This window comes from Zonotrichia albicollis, chromosome 3 (assembly GCF_047830755.1).
Source record: "Zonotrichia albicollis isolate bZonAlb1 chromosome 3, bZonAlb1.hap1, whole genome shotgun sequence".
Classification (NCBI taxonomy): domain Eukaryota; kingdom Metazoa; phylum Chordata; class Aves; order Passeriformes; family Passerellidae; genus Zonotrichia; species Zonotrichia albicollis.
In genome coordinates this window covers 3,002,827-3,030,588 of record NC_133821.1, presented here as the reverse complement: position 1 = coordinate 3,030,588, position 27,762 = coordinate 3,002,827, and the positions used below count along the sequence as shown (strand labels likewise).

Genomic DNA, 27,762 nt, shown 5'->3' with positions numbered 1-27,762 from the left:
TTAATCTATGCAATCATTTAGCCTTATGACAGTTACCTACCCTTTTAACTCACAAAAGCTATTAAAAGGATTATTTGGCCAACATCCTCAAAGAGCTCAGGAGACAGGTACTGTGTTCTGAGGAGGAATGACCTAATAGAATTTTCCTCAGCTATCACTGCTGATGTCTTTCTCCACAAACTAACACGGACTGAAAGTGCTCCAAAAGTCACACTATTAACCAAGAGGGAAGAGAAAAGCAGGATGTTATATCCAGGCAGAGCTGGGATAGAAAATGAGAGGATACAGCAGCACAGGGAGATGCAGGGGATAATTTTCTTCTGCTCCATCTGTAACATCAGCAATTGTGGATTGCTAATCCATGGAGAGCAGCCATGGATGCACAGATCTTGGCTGTTCTCAGTGGTTAAAAGTGGTCCAGACATTAGAGAATGACTGTTCCTCCCTAAACACCTGCTGAAGATATTGGGGAAGAACTGCACCTCTCCCAGATGGAGCCCACTGGGCACACAGGGATGCAGAGATGGTTCGGCTGGAAAAGTCCTCTAAGATCACAGAACCCCAGAATGGTTTGGGTTGGAAGGGACCTTAAAGATCATCCTGTCCCTCCCCCTGCCACGGACAGGAACATCCTCCACTATCCCAGGCTGCTCCAAGCCCCATCCAACCCAGGCTTGGACACTTCCAGGGATCCAGGGGCAGCCACAGCTTCTCTGGGAAACATCTGTCAGGGCCTCCCCACCCTCACAGGGAACAATTCCTTCCCAATATCCCATCCATTCCCTGTGTCCTGTCCCTCCATCCCTTGTCCCAGTCCCTCTCCAGCTCTCCTGGAGCCCCTTTAGGCCCTGCAAGGGGCTCTGAGCTCTCCCTGGAGCTTTCTCCAGGCTGAACATTCCCAGCTCTCCCAGTCTGGCTCCAGAGGGGATCCAGCCCTCAGAGCAGCTCTGTGACCTCCTCTGGTTTCACTCCAACAGCTCCACACCTTCCCATGACTTTCTTCATGCTGAGGACCCCAGAGCTGGACAAAGAATTCTACCTGAGGTCTCACAAAGCAGAGGTCTCACAGAGCACAGGAGGAAAATCACCTCCATCAAGACCATCAAGACAAATTGTTACCCCAGCACTCCCACGTGTCACATCCACATGGCTGCTAAATCCCTCCAGAGATGGTGATATCATCTCCTCATGGTTTTTCCCCCCTTTATTCCTCCATAAAGAACCTCATGAACTTTCAGGACCAAAGTTTGGGCTGAATGAGCTTTCCCAGAAGTGGAAGCACTCAGCTTTTGACCACCAGCTTTCCTGGGAGGTTCAAGCCTGTCCATAAGAGCCTTCTCCCACCCAGCTGTGGCCAGGGAAAGCTCTGGGTGTTTCCAGGGAGGGGAGGGGCTGAGAGTTGGCTGCTGCTCTTCCAGAACAACCCACCTGGCCCACACTGAGGGCCTGAGCTGCCTCTTTCTCTCCAGGAATGAGGTGACCAAGACGAATGGCCCCAGCAGACCCCCAGAGGCCACGTCCAGAGAGAATCACTGACACCCAACCACTGAGGGATGGAAGAGCCCAACACCCAGGTCCCTCCCCGTCAGCCACCCCAAACCTTTCAGAGACACTCCCCCACCAAACCCCTCCTCTGTACAATCTCTTAACTGCATTTTAAACATATTCCCCCCCGAGGCAGTCACAAAAAACATGAGATCATGCTGCTGACTTCTTGCCAAATTTTAATACAGAGAGCTGTTTTGTTTTCCGAAGAGGAACAAATTAGACTTGAATATATACAAACTTTCTGAAGGTCAGAGGGGCTCATGATAAAGAACTGGATTCCTCAGAGAAAGATCTGCTTCCAGGGTGAGGGGTATGGATGTAGCAAAGAAGAAAACGCAGAAAGGAAAAAAAAAATCACCTTCCATCATCATGAAATGCAGGATTAAAAGTAGAACATGAAGAGATGAGATAAGAGAAGCAAAGAAAAGGCTGCTGTAAGTCAGGTTTTGAGATGACAAAGGCAGGAGGATGATATTAGTGATAGCAATGAAAGAGGAAAAAGCTGGTATGGACCTCAGATGTTTTAAGAGAAGAGCCATTAGGATCCAGACCAAATTTGGGACGTGATTAGAGGAGGAAGATGAGCTTTTCCAAGAGACTGCAGATCTGGGAGTGCAGACAGAGGATGACAGGATTTCAGCAGAAATAAACAGCAGCAAATCCATGAGAAAATAGAGATAATTCTCTAGTTTTGTTACATTTAAGTGTCAAGCAGGTTTACTACACTCAGAATTCAACCACAGATGAAGCAAGGAAGGACAGGAGGGCTCAGGTCTGCCTTGGGAGCAGGGCTGGTGAAAGCAAGCCCAGCTCCAGAGAAAGGAGAGGAAGCTGGTGCTTCCTCCGGCCGCTGCCAGCCCCAGCGGCCGCTATTGAAAAGGGGCACAAACAGTCTTTGACTCCACGTTGGTCTAAAGTTCAGTGGCACAGAAATACCTTCCCCACCCCCAGACACATGTGAGAAGTTGCTTCAATGCTTTTGTAGCTTAAGGGCACATCAGGCAGGGAACAAGCAAAGCCTTCACCTAAAATCGGAGTCAAAACAATTCAATCCTGACCAACATAAATTCCATCAGCAACAAATCCTGACTCTGAATCGTGAGTCAATATCCCTCTTTCCCTCAGCCTCCTTTTAGCACCAAAGCACTCTGAGGCAGGTGTCACCACTCTTTGTGGTGATATGGGAGTAAGAACTCACAAACCTTTGCCCTTTTCGCATTATTCATTAAATAAATTATCTGCTAAGCCAGGGAAAACACAACCAGCTCCCCTTCCTATTTCTGGTAGAGACAATAAAAAAAAACCAGTCACTATTAATATGGAAATCATGGCTGCAGTTGTAGAATCAGATGTAATGAACAATCTTGTCCCCAGCTTAAGTTGCTATAAAGGCAGCTTAAATTTACAATGGATGAGTCTTCATGGCAATCTGTTTTTCAGATATTAAAAATCTCATTTTCTCAGTGCCAAGGACAAGTGGAAGTGTGAAGCACTGGAGTATCAACTCTGCATTTGTCTCACTTGACATGAAATCATTCTCATTTTAGTTCTGATTTTTAATACATTCTTGGGATCCCCTTCAGTTTTCTTCATTTCTCACTGTGTGCAATTAAATGTTTTGAAGTAGAGTTCACCCTGATCCACAACACCCAGCAGAAGCAAGGAGAAAGTCACTTGGTAAAGATGAGGCTGATATCACTTACTTGGGAAGAGAAACTAATTTTCTCTTTTAATTTCTGAGCGACTCACACAGTATAAAAATTTTTTTTAAAAAGCCATCACTTTGTACTTCACTAATACTTTCCTTGGTGAGTTCTTAAAATGGGATTTACAAATAACAAACTAAAAGCTTTTGTCCTTGGGGAAGACAAACATCAACATTTTGACCTAAGTGAAACATGAACAGAGGGGCTGAATTCTTGGCTTAAAGCCACCCAGGGCAGTGTCAGTGGCTGAACACAGCAGAGGCCCCGGCACTGCAATTGTCACACCACTCCTGAAATGCAGAACCACCAAGAAATTCAGCCCTGAGAACAAAGTTCTACCACTGCTGAACATGCAGCAAAGGCATATCCCCAACTCCATGCATAATTATAAACTAATACTCTCCTAGAAACAGCAAAAATTTTAAAATTTAGGCCTTTTACTCAACGTACAGCTTAAGGTCTGTAGAAATTGTGAGGCCTTCTGGGCAGACCCTGTGCACACGTGTGTACACATGTCCATGAAGATGTGTTGGGGAGGTTCAGGCTGGACATCAGGAGGAATTTCTTCAAGGAAAGGGTTGTTAAACATTGGAATGGGCCCAGGGAGGTGCTGGAGGTGCCCAAGGCACAACTGGATGCATCACTCAATGCTTTAGTCTGGGTGACAAGCATCTGCCAAAGGTGGGAATCATTCCAACTGGATGATTTTGGAGGTGTTTTCCAATCTTAATGATTTTGGATTCAACAGGCTTCTCTACATTGAGGCCAGTGTGAAGTAAAGCTGTTACCTGGTTTAACTTCTGTCCCAGGACATCCTGCCTCAAAACCAGCAAGAGACCAAGGATCCGTCCACTCCAGTTCATTCTGGTGATTAATCACCCTCTCCACTACAAATTCATACTTGATTTCTACTTTGAATGTGTCTGGCTTCACATTCCAGACAGCTCTCCTCTGCCAGCTCCAAGTCCTTTATTCCTGGGAGATGTTCAGACAGGCTCTTATTTACCCAGTGCTTTTCAAAGTCCAGGTACTGCATTTGTATCAAAACTCAAATTCTTCTGGGTACACGCACAAAAGTAGGACTAATGTCCAAAATACTGGAGCTAATCTAGGACTCTCTAGCCCATTTTCCCAAAATAGGCATATTAGGAAAAAAAAATTTAAAAAAAGCTCTGCCATATGACTCAAGGATGTGTTTTATTTGTGCCCTGGGAAGCAAGGCCAGGAACCTTCTCCAGGCACTGCCACCTCCTGAGCACACCCCACGGCTTGGTGACGTGCAGCATCCAGTTCCACGTGGAAATCCTTTTATCCAAGCTCCCTGCTCGAGCAGGGACACCAAAACCAGTTGTTCGGGACCATGTCCTGAGTATCTTCAAAATTTAAGACTTCATTCTCTCTGAGCAACCTGCGTCAGTGAGCGGAAACACTTTCTGTGAACACAAAAAATCCTTGGAAAAAACGCTCAGAAGTCACCTCCAGCCGCTGCTATTTTCATTCTTACTGTGACTGTGTTGTTTACCAAACCTTTCACAGTACAACCCTGGAGCAGGCCATATTTTGGGATTATGGTGAGGGATTGCAGCAGCTCCTTAACAAGTTAACAAGTTTACAATTTTTTTTAATGGAATCTTTTTTTTTTCTCTGAACTCTGAGGGGAAAACATTGGCAGAAACCTCTCCCCTTTAGAAAACAAACACCTCATTCTTATGATACAGCCACAGCTTATCATTTATTACAGGTAAACGCAGAAAAGCAAATAAATGATTGCTCCTACAATACGCCCTGCAGCACATTTGCACAGGACAATTAGCCAAGGATCACCGTCAAAACTCTTTCTCCCTTCTTCTCTCTCCCAAATCCCAAGCAGAAGAAACCTCCTTGCCCAGATTTATTGGAATTTCCTAGAGCATGAGGCAGAGGCCAGGCTCCATTTTGTGGCAGACTGGCAACAGATCCCACTAAAGAAAAACTGAGGTCACAAAACCATGAAGTTCCCTAAACTCCAAGGTTTCCAGAAAGGCAGAAATGACCATCAGTGAAAGGACCCTGGAGCTGCACCAGAAGCCCCAGAGTTCCATCAAAGGCAATGCAACCCCAGTAAAAGGATGTCATTTAGTGTTTCTTTGTCCTTAATGGCAACTGGAAATGACATTCTGTCACCAAGCCACCCCTGCAGACCCATGTGAGCAGAGCACCTGGGCTGTACTTTGGTTTTTGCTTACAACTGAGCTTCCAGCCTTAACATCCCCAACCTCCTGTATCTCCTGGATTGCTGCATGTTAACCCCTCCAATCATGGCTAAAAATTTGCCTGGAATCAAAGACCAGAGTTGAATTGGCTTTTCCAGCTGAAATGACATGTAAATGTCACCAGCAGAAGAATGGCACAAACTCCAGACCAGTAGGGACAGCCAATGACTGCCAAAACTCCATTTCCTGAGGGATCAAACAGGTTCTGAGCCACCTCAGATCACTCTGAGCACTGAAATGGGGGAGGAAGAGTGAATTAGGAACTGCCTGACTCCTACAGAGCTACAAGAGGCAAGACAGGCCCTGGAGTGGAACTGAGATTTAAAACCCCCACATGACACCAGCAGGGTTTGCACCTTGAACTCCAGGTACACTCCAAGGAACACTTCTTCATCCATCCAACAAAACTGATGGATGGGAGACTGCCAAGTCCTTGAGTCCAAACATACAATAAATGAGAGGCTCCTTCAAAAACCATCCAATTAACACTAATTACCTTGGCAGTTTTCTCTGAGGGACACAGGAGCCCTGGACATGCCTAGTCTAGTGAAGTGAGGTGCTGTATTGCCCAGCACAACCTCTGCACACCATGAATCCACCTCCACTGCAGACTGCTTGTCCCAAAGGGCATTCAGGAGTCCACCAGGAAGAGAACTCAGAGATTCTGTGTGGGAAAGGGTAAGTTCAACAAGGAACACTGCAGAAGACACAACAGCTCCAAGAAATCCACCTGGACAGGAAGGGACCTTCCTTCATCCCTGACTCTCCAGGAACACCTCTGTCGATGCCCCAAACCCTCTTTAGTGGAACTCCAGAAACTGCACTTGGCATTGGGTCCTTGACAAAGGGAGATTAATTGCAAGACAAGGGCTTTGAAATGTGTTGATTGAATCAAACTTGATTTCCTTTTTATTTGACTTGATTTTAACTTTTCCTGGGCCAGATAAGGGAACTCTTCCAAAAGCTGCATTTTTTTTTTTTTCATAGAGTGGTCCACCACGCTTGGAATTTGCATTTGCATGGATGTAAAACCCTTGGCAGGGACAGAGAACTGCAACTACACAATCCAGTGAATATGCTCAATAAAAGAAGCACATTCAGGTGAATTGAGTTCAAGAACCTACACCCAGCTGCTGACCCAAAAAAAGAAACCAGAATTGTATCTGCCATCACTTGTACCAGGAACAAGCAAGAGAAACAAGTCATGCCTCACAATCCTTTATTTTTGCACTGCTGTATGGCACAAGAAAAAGTATTTGGAGGAAAGTGGTATTGCTTGACAATAGCAAATTCACTGCATAAAATTTAAGTATTATCTGCTTTAAAACAGGCTTTGGATTTAAGATCATCATTACTTTTTCCCCAAAAAGCAATGTGATAAAATGCTGTACAAACAATAAACTTGGTTGGAACTTTACAAAATATAAAATGGTGTTCTGAAAAATGCTGTGAGCTCTCAGTTACTTGTAATAAAATAAGAATGCAGCTCTTTTTCACCTCCAAAAAAAAAGAAGTCTACATAAAAATTGTGCCATAAAAGGAGGCTGAGAGCAGGGCAGAGTCACCAGGGTCTGGTGGTCATTTCTGCAGGAGGTCACAGGGCACCCAGGGCACCCATCTGTTGTTCACTTCAGAACACAAGGAGTTATCTGAGAATCCTGAGTGTGCCAGGGATGCTGGAGCAGGGCTGGGCTGTGGCAGACATGTCCCCACTGCAGCAGCACAGATCAAACACGTCCCCTCTCCCCGCTCCACCCCGTGCCCTTGTCAACCTGTTGTGCTGAAAATATCGATCTGCGGCTCCACCGTCCTTTTCTGCTTCCCCTCTTCTTCCTCCCAGCTGACCTGGACTTTGATCAGCTTCCCCTCTACAGGAATTATCCATGGCAAGCAAAGAGGCCGATCAAAGTTTCCTTTTTCACAGCTTTGCCAGAAAGCCTGAGGGGCTCTGCCACCCCTGCAGAGGAACACGGAGCAGCAGACACAAGGGAGAGGATGAGCTTGATGAGCTTTTAGTCCAAGGTGAAGCTGTGCTCTGGTGACTTTATACCAGAGACTTCAGCTTGTTTCTACCCAGTGACTCACGGGGACAGAGATGACTTGTCCCTGCACGGGGCAGGGGTGACACTCATTCCATGTGTGACACCCACCCTGCTGAACTGCAGGTGGAAGCTGCTGGAGTCCTGATCTGAGCACAGTGTCCTGTCAAAGCCATGTGAAACAAAATACAGATTCCAAAGTTAAGAGCTAGAGAATCATGGAATCACAGGATGGTTTGTTCTGGAAGGGACCTTAAAGCCCATCCAGTGTCATTCTGTGTCATGGGTGGGGACACCTTCCACTATCCCAGGCTGCTCCAAGCCCTGTCCAACCCAGCCTTGGACACCTTCAGGGATCCAGGGACAGCCACAGTTTCTCTGGGAATTCCATCCCAGGGCCTCCCCACCCTCACAGCCAAGAATTCCCTCTCAATATTCCATCCAGGCCTGCCCTCTGGCAGGGGGAAGCAATTCCTTGTGTCCTGTCCCTCAGGTTCTTGACCAAATTCCCTCTCCAGTTTCTGCTGGCCCCTTCATACCCCTTGTTAAACACTTTTCTCCCAAAAATAAATAAAATATTCCCACTACTAGAAATGGCAGTAACATCCAACCAAACCTCAGCTGGATGCTCCAGCCACATTCCAAGAGCAAGCACAGTCACTGCCCCTACCTTAGCCCAGACCACACACCCAAATGGAGATCACTCGCCAGCTAAATATTATTCTTTCAAAGGCCTCCTCCTGCTTAACATATTAACAGGATTTATAGGAGTGACTGTCTGGAACACTGCTTAACAATGCTAATAGCAGAGTTCCAAGAAATCAGTAGTTTGGCAATTGCAAATCCAGCAATACACGCTGAAGTATGTGCTCACGCTTGCTAAACCTGTAATCCGAGTTCTCTCTTTTTTTTTCCCTCCCCATAATAAGTGGTTTAAATTTAGTAGGAATGATTCACTTGCTGCAGGTTCACTTGCTTTATTTCTTTTCCTTTTTTTTTTTTTTTTTTTTGCACTTGGAATCCATCTTGGATGCCATCAAACAGGAAGGTTGGAGGAGGGAGGCAGAACCTGGCTTTTTAAAGAAAAGCCAATCTATAACACTGAGCATCTTCTGTAATTTTAAGTTAAGTATCTCCATAACTCCAATTTTCTCCTTCAATAAGCAGCAGATGCAGGGCAGACACAGACCCAAGCAGGGATCTAGTGGTGCTTGGCTATAAAAGCTGAGTCCAGGCTAAAGAACAGACCATTCCCTATAGTCTTAACAAATACTCCATCCCCAGATGTTCTGCTCCAGCACTGGGATCCCAGAATCCCAAATTACTGAGGTTGAAAAAGGCCTCCAAGATCATTGAATCCAAGCTGTGACTGATCCCCACCTTGTCACCAGTCCAGAGCACCGAGTGCCACATCCAGCCCTTCCTTGGGCACCTGCAGGGATGGGGACTCCACACCTCCCTGGCAGACCCTTCCAATGCCCGACCATCCTTTTAAGAAATTCCTAATATCCAATCTAAACCTCCTCTTGGGGCACAACTTGGGGCAATTTCCTCTTGTCCTGTTTTTACCTGAGAGAAGAGACCAATCCCCACCTGGCTGCTCCCTCCTGTCAGGGAGCTGTAGATCCAGCTGGGACCCTGCTGTGCAGTCCAGTCCTTCCTTGGGCACCTGAAGGGATGGGGACTCCAAACCTCCCTGGCAGACCCTTCCAATGCCCGACCATCCTTTTTAGAAATTGTTCCTAATATCCAATCTAAACCTCCCCTGGCACAGCTTGAGGTGATTTCCTCTTGTCCTGCCTGTTTTTACCTGGGAGAAGAGGCCAATTCCCCTCAGCTGCTCCCTCCTGTCAGGGAGTTGCAGATCCAGCTGGGACCTTCCTGTGTCATTCTCAATCTCACCAAGCTGAGCAGCACCTTTGCTTTGCTTGAGTCAGGCTTGGGGACAAGGAATCATGGCCTCCCAGGATGGTTTGGATTGGAAAGGACCTTAAAACTCATCCCATTCCATCCCCCTGTCAAAGGCAGGGACACCTTCCACTATCCCAGGTTGCTCCAAGCCCCATCCAACCTGGCCTTGGACACTTCCAGGGATCCAGGGGCAGCCACAGCTTCTCTGGGCACCCTGTGCCAGGGCCTCACCGCCCTCACAGGGAAGAATTTCTCCCCAAAACAGAATCCAAACCTACTCTCAGCTTAAAACCATTCCCCTTGTCCTGGGCAGAACTCTGGCAGGTGGCTTTTGACGCATGGAAGGGGCCAGGGAAGGAGAGAGGCAGCAGAGCAGGTGGCAGCTTTGGGACAGCACCAGAGGATTATTACGGTAAAACTCTGCTAAATATATCAGCAGTGCAAAGTAGGTGGGTCAGAACATCCCTCCAAGAGAAATCCAGATTTGGAAGCATAGCCCAAGTGACAAGGTATACGTTCAAAGTAGGTATAAGCACAAACATAAGGGCTTCAAGCAAGAACACTCAGAGGATTTGGAGTTTCCCTTCCCCCCTCACACACACATATTCAGCCAAAAGCACAACACAAGTGTGCAATGGAAAATACTCTTTAGGAAAAAGGCAAGGAAAATAAACACATGCAGAGAGAGGTGAACTGACCTCCAGTCTCAACTGAAACTGTTTAGGAAGCTTCAGACCAAATTTAGACTGAGCTATCGGCCTAAACCCCCTCACCTGTGAGTGGGCTGAGACTCAGCAACTCATCCCATGTGTGACACCAATCCTGTGTATTCCCTGAGCCCTCAGGACTGCCAGAGCGCTATAAACCAAAATACTGATTCTAAAGTCAAGGATTAGAGAACCACAGAATAGTGTGGGACAGAAAGGTTGTTTCAGCTCACCCTTAAACATGACACCTTCCACTATCCCAGGGTGCTCCAAGCCCTGCCCAGCCTGGTCTTGGACACTTCCAGGGATCCAGGGGCAGCCACAGCTTCTGTGGGCACCCTGTGCCAGGGCCTCCCCACCCTCACAGCCAAGAATTTCTCCCTGATATCCAACCTAAACCTACTCTTTCTCAGAAAGAACCATTCAGTAAGATGAGGACAAGAAAGTGAAGTTGTATGATGGAGGCTTCTGAAAAACTGATGAATTTCATTGGGCTGTGACAGAGTTCTGCTGAATCCTCCAACAGGAAATCCAGCTTCAGCTGTGGGTATGTATTGGAAGTGTTGATAAAAGCCAAAATTGCAGAACATTTGGAAATGCATAATTTAGTAGAGGACATTCAGTACGGATTCATAAAAGGAAGGTCATGCCTGACAAATCTGCTGAAATCCTTTTTATTATACGACCAAATCGTTAGGTTAGACAAGAGTGAAACAGTGGACATAAGTTATCAGGATCTCAGGAAAGCATTTGATTTTGTACCACTCAGGCTGATTTACAAAGTCATAAAGTATTGTGCAGGGAGAAGGAATTGAAATGGATTAAAGAACATTTTAGGGATAGGCACAAAGGCAGCAGAGTGAGTGGAAGGAATCTGAAACAGAGAGGTGTAAAGGTCAGGCTGCTGCTAAAGGTATAAGAACAAGCTCTGAGAATTGTAAAACTTCAGCTCAGCTACCACTTGAGAGCCAAGAACAGCTGAATTTGGTGGCAGAACTGCAGAAGGATATTACTAGTGGTAGTAAATTTGGAGGAAATCAGGTGCAGAAACTGGCACTTGCCAAAGTGCTGCACTAACCTGTGGGATTCACCTGTACTAGAGCTGAGGTGTGAAGGGAACTTCTGGCTGGGAATCCACACTCATTTTAAAAAGGATTCAGTAATTTTATGGTCATTAATAAAATCTGCAGCTACGCCTGCTGTGGTAATGATTTGGGTAATTAAATCTGAAGCTTCTGGGAATTAAGCTGATGGCCTGAAAGGGTCAAAAAGAAAACTCCTCTGGTGCTTAATCAGAGGAGCTTTGCAGGCTGGATGGGTGCATTAATTGTCCCGTACTGGCCACAGTGTGACACACAAAGCTACATCCAGAGGCTCTCTGGGCTCATCCAGCTCAATTCTCCACAGAAATCACCAAGATTTCATTCATGCAGGACACACCAAAAGATACCAGCGTGGCTTTGTTAGCCTCTCTGAGAGAATTTCCCACAGACAAAAAGAGCTCCCACTCATCCCAAGGTTTTCCACAGGCTGCTGGTAATATCTCCTCCTGAAAATTCCCAGTTATTCTCATGGCTGGCACACTGGACACAAGCTCTTTCCTTTTTAAATGAAACTCCTCTGGTGCTTAATCAAAGGAGCTTTGCAGGCTGGATGGGTGCATTAATTGTCCCATACTGGCCACAATGTGACACACAAAGCTACATCCAGTGGCTCTCTGGGCTCATCCAGCTCAACTCTCCACAGAAATCACCACGACTTCATTCATGCAGGACACACCAAAAGATACCAGCTTGGCTTTGTTAGCCCCTCTCTGAGAATTTTCCACAGACAAAAAGAACTCCCACTCATCCCAAGGTTTTCCACAGGCTGCTGGTAATATCTTCTCCTGAAAACTGCCAATTATTCTCATGGCTGGCAGACTGGACACGAGCTGTGTGGCTTGATGACGATGGAAGGAGTTTTTATCCTTTGTCTTTTCTCCCCTAAGCCAGCAGCAAACCTTTACAACAACGTCCTCGTGAGCTGGGGTAAAATTCCCCCCAGAAAACTGAGCCTCAGCTGCTGCTACTTGGCTCAAGGTCAGCTGAGATAAAGATGAGAAAAGAACGTGGATCTTCTGATTCCCACTCCTGTGCCCTGAATTCCAGGCCACAGCGCTGCTGCTGCCACCTGTGGGGACAGCCTTTCAATCTTGAAGGCTGTCAAAAGGCAGCAGCTTTTCTAAGCACTAAAAACCACTTTAAATAAACTTGTTTGAAAAAAAAAAAAAAAAAGTTAGGGGAGAACAGGTGGACTCCTGTGACACCAGAATTCTTCAATGCACAAAGAATCTTTCATCTCACTGTTCTACACGGCACCTTTAAATATTCTTCTACATAAAGGCATGATATGCAAGAGCAAAAGAATAACTGAGAAACAGTAATCCGTAACAGATCAACTGTGCTTTATCTACACAGATTCTGCTTTCATAAAAGCACAGAGGAAAGAGGGGGAAAAAAAAAAAGAAAGTACATTCTTATTGTTTTCTGAAGCTTAAAATAACCACAAAGTGAGAAAAATCAAAGCTGTTCCATGGAACAACTAGGGGAAAAAAAAGTCTCACTGAGCATTTGAGAAAGACAGTAAATGGCTGAAGATGGAATTAGAGATTTAGTGAGTGCCGTGGTCACCAAGCTCAGATCCTAAATTTGGTCTGTGCTTAAACCAGGGTGGTTAAATGCAAGGATCTGCTAGAATGTATGTGCCCCATATATAATTACAGCTGTCACTGGCAGCAAAGGCTACAGCTCTGGCTGCCATTACATTCTCCATTGCCACTTGCTAACTTCTCTGAAAACTTTCTTTTTTTCCATCTATAATGCAAGTGGGATGCAGGTAATGTCTGCAGGAAACCTGCTAACTGGGAGCCAGTCAGAAGGTAAAGGGATGGGAAGAACTAGGAACAAATCACCTGTACTCAACACAGGCAGACTTGCCATCAATTTATTCTCAAAGCTGATTGATTATGGAGTTTTTGCACTTCCAGAAACAAGAAGAAAATGCATTATCTACTACAGCTGGTTTATGAACCAAACATTTGAGCTTAGATTAAGCACAAGGTCCAGACTGGTGCTGGGGGAAGCAGCCAAAATAATATCTAAAACCCATCAAGTTATCCCCCACATTCAGATATTTTATATATTGAGCTGGAACACCAATGGGCTGTTGACATCAGATTTGTCCAAACCCACCTTAACTCAACCTGTGTTACCTGCTGGAATGACAATCCACAGAAAAAAACTCTGCAACCAGCCCTGTCTTCCATCATTTCCAAACGCATTTTTCCATTTCCACAGCTCACACTGTGTTTCAAAAATCTGGGAAGATTCTTTATATTTGACCATTCAGACTCCTGGAGGGAGATTTGCATTTATGTAATTTTATTTTAATGTAATTTTAACATAATTTTATGTAATTATGCATTTCTATGTAAACATTTTATTTTCATCCCAAATAAATGGAAGAGTCCCATAAATCTCATCCCATTCAGTTGCACTCTAAAACAAGAGAAGCAGCAATTGGAGACAAACCCATATTTACACAGGCGTCATTCAAATATTAATTAAAGTTACAATAACTGTCAATTAAAATTAGGTGCATGATCTTTCTGTGGTGTGAATGCTTCCATCCCCTGATTTCCAGCTGCTGGGGTACCAAGATGAGCCAGCAGGATCCCTCAAAATTTATTTCAAGAGTTGTGGTTGTACCATCAAGGAACTGCATTTTCCCCCTGCAAAACTGGCTGTAAAAAGTAAAATTCAAAAATATCTGTGCAATATCTCCAAAAAAACAATGAGCTGCTGTTAACAAGCTTCCAGTTCTAAGGCAATGAAAGAAAAAGCCCAGTATTTTTAATTCAAACCTGACTTCCACTTTGATTCTGAACTTTTAGTTAAGTTTCCAGGCTTTCTCCAAGTGGATGGATATTGATCAAAAGGACAGCCAAGATGTCCAAAGGTCTTCACCCCAAAATGCAGGAGGGAATGAATTTAAAGCCTTTCCTGTGCACGTTTTAGATCCATCCCCATCATCACCTTATGGTTTTTCTCTGAGCTGGACAGGTACTGACTCGGAAAGTTACTCTTCCTGTCTGAGAACTAAAAATTTTAGTTACTCAAGAGAGGTATCCAAGTTTGGAAATTGGATGTCCACCAGAGGACTGGAGGATATATAAATCAGCACATCAGGCCTAAAATATAAGAGCTACTGTTTAATGCAATATGCCAAAAATAAAATGTGAGTTCCTCTAGACAGTCTGCAACAGGCAATTATCTAAAAAACAATTTTTCACAAAGTTCTGCACATTCCTGCTGACCAACAATTCTGCTGCCAAGCACAGGAGACGGGAGGATGAATTTTTATCTTTTTAGTTAGTTCTAAGAATATTATCCAAAACACTGACTTATATAAAGGGGTACTTTCAACTTCATTTATTACTTGGTTCTTTATGATTCTTCACACCCAGTAAAGAATGGCACACTGGCACACTTATCTTTGTCATCATCCACCCAAGGAGACAATTTGTTAAGTCAGTTTAACCCCTGCTGAAACATGACTTACCACTGAAAGCACAGCCAAATTCAAAGCCTGAGGTCAGTCCTAGAATTTAAACAACTCCTGAAGACATTCCAAAGTTACAGCAGCCAGACTGCTGCAAGCTCCTCTAGGGAACAGAACAGCACAGAAGTCACTGGCTATGAGTTCTCATCTCACAGTCAAAATAGATGGATATTCCTAGACTGATTTTGTATTAAAAAAATAAATCTGATTATCACAGAATACTGAGGTGGTTTGGTTTGGAAGGGACCTTAAAGCTCATTCCATTCCACCCCCTGCCATGGGCAGGGACACCTCCCACTATCCCAGGCTGCTCCAAGCCCTGTCCAGCCTGGCCTTGGACACTCCCAGGGATGGAGAAACCTGTTTTGGCTTTTCCCCTCTTGCTGGCACAAGATTACACATAATGAGCTCTGCAGGAAAGGGGTGATGGAAATACTGAAATACCTGGATCACTGGAAAGGGTTAATAATTTCACAGTGCTGGTTGATGCCCCTGCAGTTCTCACCAAATTTGCAGCAAAAGAACCATTTCAGGATTTGAGAAAGAAAAGGAGAAGTGGGGTAACTGTGACAAGGCTCTTTTTTTAGGATCTCCTTTACAATCCAAAGCAGAAAGTGAAACATCTTAGCCCTTCTCCCACTGTCCTCACAAAGTTCACATTTGTTCTTATTTCAGCTCCAGCTCGTGGAGTCAAATGATCTGAAGTGAAAAAATAAAAGCTGAGAGATGTAAAGTAAATAAATACATCATACCTTCCTGTGTCCTTCACTTTGCCAAGCCCTGACTTAATAAGAATTTATTTGGTATACTTGATGCTGTAAATAACAAGCAGCAGTTAATATCAAAAAACTACTCAGACCTAATACTTTGGAATATAAAGGTCTTGGCAAGAAACCAAACAGGATTGATCTAAAAAATTCTCTTAACCTGTAAAAACTAGTTTGGAGCCACTTTTGCCTGTGACTGAGACTGATCAGGCAAGAACCAGCAAGTGACTTTGCTGAAAAGACCTCACAGAGGAAGAGCTCTAGAATGAGGGTCAAGAATTATCAGAAAAAATTATAATGGAGAGATTTGGGCAGGGGCAGAGAAACAACACCTGATGGCCCAAATTTTGCCCATCTATAAATCACAAAATCATTTAGACTGGAAAAGACAATCCCAGAGACCTCCAAGATTATCACACACAACCTGTGACCCATCATGACCTTGTGTGAGCGCCACATCCAGGCCTTCCTTGGACACCTCCAGGGATGGGGAATCCAAGCCCTCTTGGAACTGGGGGAGTTCCAAAGCCTGACAATCCTTTCCATGGAGAAATTCCTCCTGATGTCCAACCTAAACTTCCCCTGGGGCAGCTTGGGGCCGTTTCCTTTCCAGGAAAGCAGAGCCCAACTCACACCTGGCTGTCCCCTCCTGTCAGGGAGCTGTGCAGAGCCACAAGGACCCCCCTGAGCCTCCTTTTCTCCAGGCTGAACAACCCCAAAAACTGAAGCCCTGGGTGTGGTTTCAGCCAGCTGAAGGCTGACTTTGTGCAAGGAGTGTTTTTACTGCCATCACAGACTGGTTCCTGGGCTCGTCAGCCAGTCTGACCCTGCAGGATCCAAATTTTGCCAGTCGATCTATAAACCACAAAATCATTTTGATCGGAAAGGATTATCACAGAGACCTCCAAGATTATCACATACAACCTGTGACCCATCATGACCTTGTCACCAGCTCAGAGCACTGAGTGCCACATCCAGGCCTTCCATGGACACCTCCAGGGATGGGGAATCCAAGCCCTCTTGGAACTGGGGGAGTTCCAAAGCCTGCCAATTCTTTCCATGGATAAATTCCTCCTAAACTTCACCTGGGGCAGCCTGAGGCCGTTTCCTCTCCTGTTCCCAACTCACACCCAGCTGTCCCCTCCTGTCAGGGATCTGTGCAGAACCAGAAGCTCCCCCCTGAGCCTCCTTTTCTCCAGGATGAACAACCCCAAAAACTGAAGCCCTGGGTGTGGTTTCAGCTGAAGGCTGACTTTGTGCAAGGAGTGTTTTTACTGCCATCACAGACTGGTTCCTGGGCTCGTCAGCCAGTCTGACCCTGCAGGATCCAAATTTTGCCAGTCAATCTATAAACCACAAAATCATTTTGATTGGAAAGGATTATCACAGAGACCTCCAAGATTATCACACAAAACCTATGACCCATCATGACCTTGTCACCAGCTCAGAGCACTGAGTGCCACATCCAGGCCTTCCATGGACACCTCCAGGGATGGGGAATCCAAGCCCTCTTGGAACTGGGGGAGTTCCAAAGCCTGACAACTCTTTCCATGGAGAAATTCCTCCTAAACTTCACCTGGGGCAGCCTGAGGTCGTTTCCTCTCCTGTTCCCAACTCACACCTGGCTGTCCCCTCCTGTCAGGGATCTGTGCAGATCCACAAGGACCCCCCTGAGCCTCCTTTTCTCCAGGATGAACAACCCCAAAAGCTGAAGCCCTGGGTGTGGCTTCTGCCAGCTGAAGGCTGACTTTGTGCAAGGAGTGTTTTTACTGCCATCACAGACTGGTTCCTGGGCTCGTCAGCCAGTCTGACCCCGCAGGATCCGATGTTCCGAAATGGCCTGGGCACAATTTATGTGCAGCCGTTGAGGAGCGTGGATGCACTGTAAAACATGGAACAGCAGGAAAAGCTCTCTCCACATCCACAAGGAGAAAACTGACACCATAAGTCACCATCCAGTTGGCTGGGGGAGAAAGGGGGATGACACACACACGGCATATAAATGGATGAGATCACAGCCTCAGCGCCCGCTCTAAAGCAATCGAGTAAGACTTGCCCTTAATATTCTTAAAACGTTTTTATTTTTGAAATATAAGACGTGCAAGTGCCCCATTTTTCACTGGCTGAAGCCAAACTTGAAATAACAAAACAGTCCTAAGCAGTTAACGGGCTACAAAACTGCCCCTGATTTCCAGGCAGCGCTGCAGACTTGCAGAGTAACACTGTGTACCCATTAACTCCAAGTCCACAATTTGGCCAGAATTTGTTTTGCTGCATTACAGCCAAATCACTTTTTGTGTCTGTCTTCCTCCTACGTGGGATTGCCTGAGCAGAACAGGATGCCAATGCTGAAAGCACTGACTGTCTCAGACGTTACCACCTCTGATTAAGAAGGCCCTTTTATTGCAGGATCACTTAGACTTTACAGATAACTGTTGCTGCATTGAGATGAAGTTACTGGCAGGAAAAGCTCACGGCAACTCAGGGAACAGCAACCAGAATATTAAGACTCCCCAAGTGAGCCATTTCAGAAGTCCAGCACAGAAATTATTTTCCTAATATCCTTTTCTTGCTGAAAATCAGGTTGACTCTTTCTTGTAAAACATCATATTCCTCATTTCCCTACAAGAAACCCCCACGTTGGGTTTGCCCAACTCTTGGCAAGCGGGGTGGGTTAGTGAAAGGTTCACTTTAAAGGTCCCTGCTCTTTCCTTCCAATGTAGGAATCCTCCCAGAATTCATCTCTCCATCCTTTTACTGCCACATTCTCAGCCTCTACCTGAACTTCACAACATCTTGTTTCCAGTCCTGTTCCTGCCCCACATTCCCATTCTGTTTGGCTTTGCTGGCGCAGCTGAGCAAGAGGAAGTGTGTGCTGCAGCTGGATCTACAGGGGCTGATGAGCAGGGATCAAAGACTGCAGCTCCCACAGCCACGTCTTCAAGGGACCAGACACAAAACACCACCAAGAATCAAGTGTTTCACAGCAATGGACAAGAAATCCTCATTTTTTTATCCAGGCTGGCACATATCCTGAAGGACATCCTTCCACTCTGTTTTACATCTACCACTCTCTGTGTTACAAGTATGGGGAAACAGCTCTTCCCACTTAATTTCCCTTAACCATTTGACATTTCTATTCCATCTCAACTTGTTTTTATTGCAAAGGGATATTCCAACATATAAACCATCTCAGCCACTAACATATGATTTGCAGTCATATATGGATGGAATTTTTTCATTCAAAATCAAAAACCTAATCTAGGATGTAGGACAGAAGCACCCAGAGGTGTAAGGTCATATGGACCATTAACTTCCCCTTTCCAGTTTTACAGATCTGAGCAGCAACAGCATTTTGCATTCCTATAAAGACATTTTGTCCTCATCAGAAAAAAATTAAGTGTTTTCTAACTTATTAAGCAGAGCTTAATATCTGCAAGAGCCTGGTTCCTGCATCACTTTGTCACTTCCAGCAGAAGGCACTTGAGTGATGGCAGGGACAGCTATTTATCACCCCATCACCAAGGAACACAAACAGCAGCAAATGAATGACCTGACAATACAGAACTCAGTGAAACTGAGAGTGACAAAACGTTGGGACCTCACTTTTGCCCTGATTTACAGTGCAGCACGTCCAGCAACTGGAGCTCATCAGCATGGGGAGGGAGTTTGCTTTAAAGTGCTACAAAAGTCAAAAAGTACAATTAAAAGAATTAATTCTCATTTTCTGGAAGGGGGAAAGGGAGGCCCTGCAGCATCTTCTACCCAAATGCTGGAGAGTTTCAGCAGAGGCTCTGCACTCTAAGCAGCATCACAGGTTTGATATTGTTGAAGATGGGAATTATCAGCTCAACACCTCAAACTGTTGCCTTTTTTTCCTAAACATAAATATTTACACAGTGCTGAGGATGCAGAGTAATAAGCAAAAAGTTAATTACCAAAGGATTTAAGGTGCTTTTTAGAGTTGAGACAAAGCTATCATCATCCCATCAAAGTTAACAAAGTGTAATAGAAAATCTAAACAGACCAGGATCTCTTGTCTGCGCTTACTCCATCTCCACTGAAGCTGCTCTTAGGCTGCAGTAAATCTTGTGGCCCAGGAACAAAAAAATACAAGTGTGAAAGAGTTTTGGTTTTAATCACAAGAAAACAGAGCAGCATCTGCCTGCCTCGTTCGCTCGGGGAATTTAAACAGTGACCAAACCACTTGAACTCGTCTGTGAGACACACTCTACACTCAAATTAAAAAAATCTGCTGCTGAACTCCTTCAGAGAAGAAATAATAAATTCAATATGTATTCCATAGCTTAGTGCTTTTTTCACCTTGACTACCAAACCAGGATAACATTCACCATCAAAAGAATACTAGGAAACTTCTTGAATTAATATTGGAATTTATAAGGCAAGATGTAAAAAAAAAGGTTTTTAATTGTATTTTAATTTTTTAACAGTTATATTAGAATTTTGATCAACTGGTGCAAAATATGTTATTTAAAATGATATGGAAAATATTTAGCAGTATTAGCTACTGCTGTGTTTTGAAAGGCAAGAAAGGAAGGGAAATAAATCCCAGTCCTGGCAGATGAAAACTACAGCAGAAGCACTGGGAAGGAGAGTCAAGTGCTAAAGCACTTTTGCCCTCTTTGGCAGATATAAGGAATAATTTGTTCATTTATAAATGTAAACGTTACAGAATTTAAATGAGGATTTGTTGAATTATGTACCTGCTTCAGGACATATTCCCACTCCCCTTCCCCTACCAGCTAAGCATTCCTGCTCCTGCCCAAAGAAAGAAATGAAGGAATTAACTTAAGAGCTGTACCTGTTTGTGAATAAACACGCTTCCAATAGTTACCAGCCAATGAAAATCAACCTATCTTTAGGAAAATAATGAAAGTACAATCCCAAAACAAGATTAAAATCAATGATTTAAATCAAAGCTTCCCTCTTGCTGATGTAAATCAAAGTGATTTAAATCACCAGTTTTGATCAATTCACTGATTTGCATAACATTGATCGTTTATCCCTTAAAATGTCATCTAGGGGCCAAAGTTAGCTGGGTATTTCTCTAAATCTCAATTCAACCAGCATAAATAAAGCTTGTGTGTCCTTATTTAAAAATTTATAAAATTCCCTAGCAGGCCTAACATTCTCATTCCTGATGTGCAATCACCTTGGGGCAGCCGAAGTGGTTTAGAAGGCGAAGGGAGGCGACTCCGCAGCGATCCCGAGCACAGGCAGAGCCACATCCCCCTGCCCATCCCCACACACACACAAACATGCTGATGGGACAAACAAGTGTTTACAAGATCCCTCAGCCCATCAATTCCCTTTAATACAGTTGGGTGGCCAGGGCTTATTGATCTCTGGTGGTAAATTTTCACAGAAGGCTGTTTTCCTGCATTGATCAGGGCAGCAAGGCAGGGATTAACCAAGTGCAGGAGCTCCTTCCCTCCAGGAAAACTGCCTTTGCTGAAGGCACTGCAGAGGTTACTCAGAACTGCTCCAGCCCTGGGAGTGTCCAAGGCCAGGCTGGACAGGGCTTGGAGCACCCTGGGATTTCTGGAATGTGTCCCTGTCCATGCCAGAGAGTGGAACTGGATGAGCTCTAAGGTCCCTCCAACCCAAACCATTCTGTCTGATTCCATTCCTCTCATGAAACCCGGATTCTCCTCCCAGTCCTCCCTGGCTTGCTTTGGTCTTTACTACAAAAACTACTTTTGATTTGTGCAATCCTTCACATCCACCATCGTTTTTGTCTCTTTTCCTTCACCCTCAGACTCTTCACCTGAATTTCCCAGTCATTCTCATACTGTCCAAACTCTTTCAAATATCAACTCTTCCCCTTGGTTCTGCTTCTGCTTCAAGGTCCAACAAGGAAGGAAATGCTGGAGAAGCTGGAAGGAGGTGAGGGCACAAAGGATGGCAGGATGATGCAGACTGAAGCCAAACAGTTCCTGTGAGGGCTGGAATGGATTTTCCAGAGAAGCTGTGGCTGCCCCTGGATCCCTGGGAGTGTCCAAGGCCAGGCTGGACAGGGCTTGGAGCAGCCTGGGATAATGGAAGGTGTCCCTGCCCATGGCACGGGGTGGAATGGGATGAGTTTTAAGGTTCCCCCCAACCCAAACCATTCTGTATGATTCTCTTCATCTTGTGGAAGCCGGATTTTCCTCCCAGTCCTCCCTGGCTTGCTTTGGTCTTTACTACAGAAACTACTTTTGATTTGTGCAATCCTTCACAGCTACCATCATTCTTGTCTCTTTTCCTTCACCCTCAGACTCTTCACCTGAATTTTCCAGTCATTCTGGCACTGTCCAAACACTTTAAATATCAACTCTTCCCCTTGGTTCCGCTTCTGCTTCAAGGTCCAACAAGGAAGGAAATGCTGGAGAAGCTGGAAGGAGGTGAGGGCACAAAGGATGGCAGGATGATGCAGACTGAAGCCAAACAGTTCCTGTGAGGGCTGGAATGGATTTCCCAGAGCAGCTCTGGCTGCCCCTGGGAGTGTCCAAGGCCAGGCTGGACAGGGCTTGGAGCAGCCTGGGATAATGGAAGGTGGCCCTGCCCATGGCACGGGGTGGAATGGGATGAGTTTTAAGGTCCCTTCCAAACCCAGCCCCTCTGGCATTCTATGAATTTTCAAGCACAGGAATCTACTAAGAATTCAAACAATGCTCTGCTCACACATTTTATGCAAAGAACAGCTCTCAAAAACAGAGAATAACCACTGAGTGCTTTTACCTATTTTATTGGCATACACAAAAACACGACTGTCTCGAGTACCAAGCAGGTTTTTTTAAAAGCAAACATTTTAATGCAACAGCACAAAGCCAATAACTCTATCCTGGTCACTTTGATCCAATTACAATACATTTTAAAGTATTACAGTACTTTAAAGATTAAATAGCGCTGCAGCTTCTCCATCTAAAGTTACCATGCTGTAAAGTTCTTGGTTAGAGAAGGCCCAGCCCTGACTGCCTGAGCTTTTCCACTTGGGAGATTCAAAGTGGATTTAGCAGGATTACCAGCATACTTCAGCATTTTCAGGATCAGAGCTTAAATGGTATCTCCAACACACATGTGGGACAAAAAACACAGGAGGAAAAAGAATTCTGTTCCTAAGAAAACCAGGAAGATATTGATCCTAAGCAGCTTTGTGCTTTTTGACTTCACACTAAGAGGGGAGGGATGAAAACAAATACTCTGTGTTTTAGTGAAGGAGTTTTATCAAAATCTATGTTTTCATGATCTATTCAGTTATCACTAATTGGTAAAAAAAACAAAATATGCAATAGGAAATGACAACATTTTTAGATGACGAAACTCAGTTCACACTAAAGGTTCTTTTCTGTTCAACACAAAAAAAACCAAAAAGACCCAAACTTCATAAATATTAGATTGTTCTGCTGACCTAAAATATCCTTGCTGGACAACCCACCAAAAAACCCCTACCTCAAATCCCTGTGTGTAGCAGACAGCATTTTCCCCATTTTTAAAAAGCAGATGGAGCTTAGCTCCCTTGAGGAGAGCAAACAGCCCAGACCTAAGGAACAGGAGAAGTTAATATCCCAGAAAGAAAGCAGAAGCTGCTCTTATGGCTGTGTACAGACACTTCCTGCCTCAAGATCTTAAAATTTCACTCCCCCAATGCACTCAGAAAACCAGAGTTGTCATAAACTGATGCCCAGATTTGTTTCTCAACCTTTTTTTTTCTTGTTAAACTGCTCACAATTTATTTTTAACTACTGCACAGAAGCTGCATCTGTCGAGGATGCTCTTTTAGCAAGCAGAGCTCCTGCTCAAGAGACTGCAGGGAGACTTGCCTGCCTTGCCTTCAGCAGAGTTAAACCATTTCTAAATAAGAAATTATTTTTCTACACAGTAATTCCAATTTTAACCTTTACAGCTCTGCCACCTGCCAAAATCTCACAGCTTTTTTAGGAAAAAGGACATGCCCAGAGAAGCTGCAACATCTCTGGAAGGGCCAAGGCCAGGCTGGACAGAGCTTGGAACAACCTGGAATAGTGGCAAGTGTGCCTGCCCAAGAAAAGGAGTGGAACAGGATGAGTTTTAAGGTCCCTTTCCACCCAAACCATCCCACAATTCCATGATTCCATGCTGCTGCTGCCTGTAATGTGTCACATGAGCACAAAAGGAGGATTCAGAAGTAGATGGTCTATGTTTAACTCACATTTAGAGCCTTTAAAAGTTAAAGGAGTGCAACAAATGATGCCAGGACAAGCATTATCTACAAAGATAAACAAGCTCAAAATAGCCAGCAGAGTGCTGTCAGCCAGGAGCACCAGCCCTGGATGTGGATCCTGGAACAATTCAGGAAGTTCCTTCCACCAATCTTCCAGAGACTCATCTTAAAAACTTCAGAGCAGGAACAACAAAGAAGCCAAACCAAATCCTGTCATGGAGACAGCTGAAGGCCTTCACACAGACACTGCATTAAGAGCTCACTCTTAGCTCTTAATGTAAAATACTTCAGGTGTTTTTGAAGTCCAGACATGCCATGAACACATTCTCAGCTGTAGGGTCTTTCCCCTCAAGGAAAAATCCCTGGAATACTCAAAGCTGGGCAATACCCAGGGTGTGAGTGTCCAGCAGGGAACATTTCCCCTCTGCAGCTGCAGGACAGCATCAGCTCTCACTGAGGGTGGTGAGGCCCTGGCTCAGATTGCCCAGGGAGGTTATGGAGACTTTGCCCATCCCTGAATTGTTCCAGGCCAGGTTGGACAGGGCTGGATCCCCTCTGCTCTGGAGCCAAGCTGGGAGAGATGGGAATGTTCAGCCTGGAGAAGGCTCCAGGGAGAGCTCAGAGCCCCTTCCAGGGCCTAAAGGGGCTCCAGGAGAGCTGGAGAGGGACTGAGGACAAGGGATGGAGGGACAGGACACAGGGAATGGCTTCCCACTGCCAGATTGCAGGGATAGATGGGATACTGGGAAAGAATTGTTCCCTGTGAGGGTGAGGAGGCCCTGGCTGTGGTTTCCCAGAGAAGTTGTGGCTGCCCCTGGATCCCTGGGAGTGTCCAAGGCCAGGCTGGACAGGGCTTGGAGCAACCTGGGACAGTGGAAGGTGTCCCTGCCCATGGCAGGGGTTGGCATGGGATAATCCTTCAGGTCCCTTCCAACCCAAACCATTTAATCATCTAATGCCAATTACAAGCTAACGAGACAAAGCAATGTCTGTAGCACATTAAAGAGCCTTTGGAAGCAAAATAGAGTCCTGAACCCCTCCAGGGCCTGCTGGGAAAGAGATGTGTGGCTCTGGGCTAGCAGAATTCCCCAAAGGAGAGTTGGACTTCTCCTTACTTCATGTAAGGGCAGGGATGGATGGGATATTGGGAAGGAATTGTTCCCTGTGAGGGTGGTGAGGCCCTGGCACAGGGTGCCCAGAGGAGCTGTGGCTGCCCCTGGATCCCTGGAAGTGTCCAAGGCCAGGCTGGACAGGGCTTGGAGCAGCCTGGGATAAAGGAAGGGGTCCCTGCCCACGGTAGAGGGTGGGACAGGATGAGCTTTAAGGTCCCCTCCACCCCACACCACTCTGTGAATCCATAATTGAATGACTTCCAAGTCCTTGGTTCCTCATCCCACTGAAAGGCTGATCTCAGAGGAGCTCCCAGATTTGGGGTATGAGGTCCTGGAGCAGGCACAGCAGTGCTGGGCTGTGTGTTCACCAATCCCCAGCCAGCAGCACGATGCCAATCCCACACCCAGCTCAAAGCTATGCACGGAGCAGGGCTGGGGCTGCTGCCACACGTGCCCTTGACTTCACAAACACAGCTGCAATACTCACAAGCAAAGGTGCATCTGCATCACTGCAGAGTCATGCAGTTTAAAAATAAAAGCTTGAAAATGACTTTCTAAATTGAAATAATTTAAATTAGAAAAACGATTTTAAGATGCGTATTTTGCAAAAATTTTCCAAGGGAGAAAGAAGAATCTCAAGGCAGTGAAGCAGTGGAAGTCACTGGGTAAGCACTGGGAACCAGGGTGTGATGAAGTACCAACCCATCTTTCAAGCAGAATCCTTGTCTGCAAGTACAAAAGAACAAACATTTTCTTTTCACTTTGCTTATTTAGCTCAGTTCAATGACTGCTGCTTTCAAAGTTGAGAAATCAGCTGGGAATTCAGAAAGCAGGAAAAACAGTTCCTCGCTTTTAAATGAGGAATAAAAATAAGGTAAGTTGATGAGCTCTGCCAGATCTATGGTTTTGAAGGACAAGGTAACCAGAAATTAGGTGAAATTTAGCTTAGCAAGACTCACTGCATTTAATAAATGTACTTTAGAAGAAAAGCTCTATTTTGACAGAAGTGTAACACAGCCTTAACATCAAGTAAAACTGCACTTTCAACTGAATTAGTTTCCATCCAAATGGAGCTTGACACAATTTTAAATAGGAATCAGCTGGGAAATAGGCAGGATTAACCATGTTCTAATTCAGCATGTAATAAATGTATAGGAAGCAATGTAATTGCTCAGGTTACATCCTGACACCTGCTACAAACCCCTGAAGTTCTCAGCAAGGCCCAAGAAATACAAGTGCAAAACAAAAGGAAGGATCAATTATTCAAACCAAAGTTTCCTGCCTGCTCTGTGAACCACTTTGATTTGCATCGATCCACGTGCTGCAGCGTTAACTTTGTACAATCCCCACCCTCTGAAGCCACACTCAGGTCCCTGCAACATCCATGGGATGCATTTATTGGAGAAACTGAACTTCTGGGATGGATTTCATGGATCTTATTTACCTGGGAGACAGGTAAATAAATAATAAATTACTGGGAGACAGTCCTACTTCTATCCTGAGCAGCTGAGGAAATGCTGGACAACATGCTCTCGAGTATATTTGAGGAAACAAATGCTTCATTCCTTTGGGAAGAAACATGCAAATTAAAATCAAACCACTTTTTCTGCCACCTTCTAAAAATATGAACTAGAAGGGGTTGGGCATGAGTTTTGTATCACATGGAATATAAAGGAAATGTGCAAACAGGTGTAAGAAGTGGTTTAGAAATTATTACACTGCTGTGAGCAAGCAGAGTTGGTCATTCCCAAGCTAGGAAGTTGCAAAAGCAATGTCAAGAAATTTAGGGGAAAATTTACTCACTTGTCAAGAAGCAGAGGTTTTAGTCTAAATCAGGAATATGGCAATTAATACAATTTCTTATCAGATCTATTTGAGATACCAAGATGAAACATCAACACTATCACAAGCCAGAGCTTTCCAACAGCCACACTGGCAAACTCAAAGAGGATGAAAAACTTGAGGTTTTTGGTCAGGAGAGCTGTTTGAGAGGTTTATTTTAAAACCAAGGCCTGGTAATGTGCAACCTCTCCGTGCATATCTGACTAAATACAAAGCAGCCTCGAGCAGAAGGAGCTGGGGGTGCCGCTGGATGAGAGGCTGGACAGGGCCCAGGTGGGAGCAGTGACCCCCCAGAGCCCCCCATGTGCTGGGCTGATCCCCCAGAGTGGGCAGCAGGGGAGGGGGGGATTCTGCCCCTCTCTCCCTCTCGGGTGAGACCCCACCTGCAGAGCTGCCCCAGCCCTGGGGACAACAGCAGGAGGACCTGGAGCTGCTGGAGAGAGTCCAGAGGAGGCCACGGAGCTGCTCCAAGGGCTGGAGCCCCTCTGCTCTGGAGCCAGGCTGGGAGAGCTGGGAGTGCTCACCTGGAGAGGAGAAGGATCCAGGGAGAGCTCAGAGCCCCTTCCAGGGCCTAAAGGGGCTCCAGGAGAGCTGGAGAGGGACTGGGGACAAGGGATGGAGGGACAGGACACAGGGAATGGCTTCCCACTGCCAGAGGGCTGGGATGGATGGGATATTGGGAAGGAATTCTCAGCTGTGAGGGTGGGGAGGCCCTGGCACAGAGTGCCCAGAGAAGCTGTGGCTGCCCCCGGATCCCTGGCAGTGTCCAAGACCAGGCTGGATGAGCTTGGATCACCCTGGGACAGTGGAAGGTGTCCCTGCCCACAACAGAGGGTACAATGGGATGAGCTTTAAGGCCCCTCCCCACCCAAACCATTCCATGACTGCACAGCCTTGCAGAGGTGAACCCTGCAGCTCTGCATGCCAAGAGCCACATCTGCAGGGACCCAGGGCAGGACATGGGGTTTGGGTCCATCCCATAATATCCCAGCACTGAAATGGCCTGGAGAACTGCAGCACTGTGTTTGCAGAGCACTTGCAGGGTATTTTCAGGGATGTTCTCCAATGGCCTT

General features: G+C 45.5%; 1 protein-coding gene across 9 annotated transcripts in view; it reads right to left on the bottom strand.

Moving 5' to 3' along the window:
- HMBOX1 (homeobox containing 1) overlaps window positions 1-27,762 on the bottom strand; it is a 124,105-nt gene that overhangs the window by 74,838 nt on the left and 21,505 nt on the right. The gene's annotated exons all lie outside the window — the stretch shown is intronic.